The sequence below is a fragment of the Camelina sativa genome, chromosome 11 (assembly GCF_000633955.1).
Source record: "Camelina sativa cultivar DH55 chromosome 11, Cs, whole genome shotgun sequence".
NCBI classification, from domain to species: domain Eukaryota; kingdom Viridiplantae; phylum Streptophyta; class Magnoliopsida; order Brassicales; family Brassicaceae; genus Camelina; species Camelina sativa.
In genome coordinates, this window is record NC_025695.1 from 26,531,860 (window position 1) to 26,536,724 (window position 4,865).

General features: G+C 31.4%; 1 pseudogene; it reads left to right on the forward strand.

Annotated features, from left to right (window-relative positions):
* LOC109127355 overlaps positions 4,375 to 4,865 on the forward strand; it is a 2,375-nt pseudogene continuing 1,884 nt past the window's right edge.

Sequence of the window (4,865 nt, forward strand, 5' to 3'; positions counted from 1 at the left end):
TAATTATGATAAAATACATCGTAGTGCATAATTACTATGAACTAAGATTTAACCCGTGGTACACCACAGGAAAATTATTTTATAATAATGTTAAATTTTCACAATATTTAATTTAGTAATAAAATTACACATTTTTATTTTTTTAGCCTTTTCTATATTTTAACCTTTGACACAATTATTCTTAAAATATTTTAATTTTTATCAAGATAAAACACTATGAAATATTACTATTTGTATAATGTATAATTAATAAGAATAATATTTTGTATCTATTAAAGAGAATACTATTATTGTTTGTATAATGTATAATTATATAATTTAATTGATTGTCAATATTTAAGTGAGACATATAATATTCAAGGTATACAGTTTAATAACTGGTTTTTTTTGGGACACATATATAGAAAACAAATTTGCTATTACTAAGGAAATTAGGTAAAATTAATTAGTTTCTATAAAAAAAATTCGATTTTGTAAATTTATCATATTTCACTTATTGCTTTTAGTGCAATTTTGTAAGGACTAAAATTGTAAATAAAATTTTAAATAACCATAACTAAAAGGGTAAAACACAAAATGTACTTCAAAAATGTATATAGATTGTTTGGAAAAAAAATTATAATAGTAGGTATATATAATTATGAATGATAATAATAATTATAGTATAACAATGATAAAATTAAAATTTATTTGAATCTGAATAAATGTCCACCATTACGTAATTTTTGACCCCCACATATTCTCCTATCATTTCACCAATTTACTTGGCTTCGAGACAAGCAAAACTTCCTCAGTTCAAACAGTTGGTACTTATGATTCTACTACCATCAATTTCGCCGCACTTCAACCAGATAGACTTTAACTTCCTATCAACATATGTATCCCTATTATATTATTTTAGGAATACATAATTTTTTTTTTGTAAACAATGTAATAAATATATGGGTCATTAATTGGTTATAAAATTAAGACATTAATAATTTAGACGGGTTTACGTTATGTATCATTTGTATACTTATCGTTTACGGATTGACTTAATTATTTATTGATATCTAACTAAAATCTTTTGACTTGATTATCGATAGATTGACTTAAATTATTCATCCATACTATATTAGTTTGGAAGTGCATGATCTTTTTTTAGACAAAATAATAAATATACGGATCATTAGTTGGTTATAAAATTAAAACATTCAGTGTGACCTTAGTGCAATGGTAAATGGTAAGTCTTTAATGCACAAGGCACCATCACACTCGGGATCGAGTCCCGCTCCCTACGAATGTAGGAATTTGGCTAATAGGTCAGCCAGTTGTGGTCCAAAGGTTGACTAAAAAAAATTAAAACATTCATAATTTAGATGGGTTTAAGCTATGTATCATTTGTATCATTTGTATACTCATCATTTACCGACTGACTTGATTATCGATCGATTAACTAAATTATTTATCAAATAAAAAATTTTGATATCTAACTTAGCATATTAATTTGTTAGTTATCATTATAATTCACCTATCATCTTTATATGGTTCTATTTTTCTGAAACAAAGAAATTATCATATAATTTATTATAATTAAAAATAGCTTTATTTCCGGATATCTCATAATTTGAATTTTAAACGAATATAAATTATTCAATCTATAAAATATTCAAGTTTTAGTATTATTATATTTTAAAATATCTATTCAACTAAAATTTTGACTGAGTAATGGGTCAAAATTTAAATATTGAAATTCAATTTCAGATATATCTTTTGTTGAATTGTATAATTTTATAAACTATAATAAAATATTTAAGTAATTTAGTTTGAAATATTTAAAAATTTAATTTGATATTTTAAAGAATATCATAAATATATGATAGATCGAAAAGTTAAAAATTATAAACTAGAGTAGTTATATGTTATATAAATTACTCTAATTTGATTTGTTATAGGTCCCTATAATATGAAAGAATTTCAAGAAACCAAGTACATTAAAACAAAAAGTATAGCATATATTAAATTACTTATAATATAACATAACGGTTTTTTTAAAACCAAATTTACAAAATTATGTCTTAAAATGACATTTGATTCATGTTGTAGGACATATATTATTGAAATACGTTCACATTCATAAACTAATACAACATATTAAATTTTCTTTTAAAATATAAAATATATAAAATTAAATTTAACTTATACTATATCACAGGTATTATTCTAGTCTACTATTTTATTAGATTAATTATAGAAATAGGCGTTATTTCTTATAATCTTATTGATTCAGGACTTATTGTCCGGGCTTACAAAAAGAGATATTTTTTAAAAATTAAAAAGACAAAACTATCCCTACCTCTCTCACAAACGCTAAACTCTCGTTTTCATTTTCTCTGCTGTTCAGTTTTGTTTCTTCAGACTCTCAAAGAGAGATGTTGTCATGAATTCTTAGATCTCTTTGATGGCTTGCATCTTTCTGATGACCGCCGACAATTTCGATGGCTGAAAAGAAGAACCCTAATCCGTCTGAAGCATTGTCCACCGTAAAGCTAGTAAAATCTCAGGCGGTTGGATCTCCTATCATATCTGAACTATGGTGATCAATCACAAATATGTAATTTTCAGATTTAGATTAGATTTTAAAGATGAATTAGAAGTTTTAATTCAATTAGTGTTTATGATTTCAACCTTTGGGTTCCCTAGATACTATCCTCTTAGAGTTTAGCATCCTTTATACAAACCAAGTGTCTTTTAATTTGTTGAGTTCATGATGGTGTTGATGTAGGCCCGGTCCTTCACACATTCCCAAGACACATTGGTGTTGGACTTCCAAATTTTTTGAGATTTTAGTAACAAAATTAGGCCTCAAAAAATATTTTTATTGCAAAAACAGGCCTCAGTTTTAAGAAAGTTATAGATTTGACCTCAATTTGTAAATTTATCTATTTTGTTATTGCTAAAATAGGCTTCAATTTCCGAAACTTTAAGATTTGGTTTCAGTTTAAAATTTTTATCCATAAAATACATAAAAAATAATAATTTTTTTTGTGTTAGTTCACAAATTTCATTGGGCCGGCCCTGTGTTGATGATGGAGAACTTTTGTGATGGTGTCGGTGTTGGCCGGAAGAAGAAGCAAGAGGTACAGAGAATGAGGGATAAAATTGTCAAGAATGTTTTAAGAAAGGCCTAATCTCATAAGTCTGGACAAAAAGTCCCAATTTCAAATATTTAGCTCAACAAAGGTCTTTTTTTTTTTTTTTTTGGACAAACTGATGATTCTATTAATTCAAATAGAAGTCATACAAAAAGGAGAATATAAACTCCCAGATTTCAAGAATTACAAGCAGAGGCTTTCCCCAAAGCCATAAACATAAATAAAGAGAAAGAAAACATCAAACAATAGCCCATGAGAGCTGTGAAACAAATGCTAAGAAGCAGCTTGAGACATGTGAGTTCATGGTTGCAAGATTGATCATCGTCGAGAGACTCGATAGATTGCAAGGAGATCACGGTCATAAGATTTTGTGATTTTGATAAGAGAATCAGGGCCAACGAACTCACCGGAGCAAGGAGCACTAGCAAAAGCAATGCCATGGCAAGGATTCGGGGGGGCTAAAGCCCTAGTGATGGTGGTGATACTGATAGTGGTTTGCTTAGATACATCAGATGAAAACTTTGGAGTACAGGGCAAAGGATCATAGGGGAGCAAAGCTTCACTATCAGTACAAAAGGGGAGCAAAGACCAAATTGAGCCATGAAGATATGTCAAACCGTAGCAGTACAGGTGGGTTCTCTCTCATAAGACGCCCTTTGCCAAAGAGATTAAGAAATCCACACAAAGCATGCAGCCGGTTTGACAATGTTAAATGTGAATGAGGCTTGGTTGTTGGGTTGTTGTTAACACCAAATTGGTGCGGTTGATGGGGTGTTGTTGAGAACTAGAAACGCTAGTTAGCATAGGGATAAAAGGGATTTGGTTCTTCCAGTTAACAAACAAATTCACAACTTGAGCAAGGATCAGGGATCTACCATATACTTTGTTACTACAAATCATTCTAGGTAAGTGGATTCTCAGATGCAGTCTTCGGACACCGAGTTTAACCAATGAACAAAAGAAATGTTTACTAGATAACATAAGGATAGATAGAGTAGACCTAGGATTTCGGAGGTTGGGCATGACCAATTGGGATGCTAGCAATCCAATTTCAAGTCATGAGCTCATCCGCAAAGATCCAATAGACTTTGGGGATGGCTAGGGGAGTTGACATGGGTATGCCAAGCTTATAGTTTGACAGATCTTAGAGACGGGAGTCCAAAAACGGAGACAAATCGCAACTCTAGAAGATTCCTCGCCAAACATCGACACACGTGCCGTTGAGGAAGAGGAGACTTCAATGGCGAAGCACAATCCGGATTGGAGAAAAGAGAAGCGCAGAGACTTTGGTACCGTCGACGGTAAGGCTGGGCGAGAAATGATGAGGATGGGGTTCGCCGGACTCCAGATCCTTCTGTAGGGGCACAAAATCAGGCCTTCGTCTAGCTCTAGGGTAGGTGTCGAGGTTTGGTCGGGGAACAAAAGAAGAAAACAAAAGGGGAAAAAAGCTTGAAGGATGAAACTAAATGAATAAAGGAAATAGTAAAGGAGCAGAGAGATTGAGAGATACCGACGCCGGCAAGCCGGAACTCTACCAGCGTCAGAGAAAGGTGATAATAGCGACGCCTCAATTATAGTATCTGAGAGAGAAATTAGGGCGAACTCCGTGTTAAAATGGATCCACAGCTCAACAAAGGCCTATTTCTATAATAATCCCCTATTTTATTTTGTCAACAATGGTACCCATCTTTATCTACTAGTTAATCCTGATCTTCTTCCACCATCGTCCTT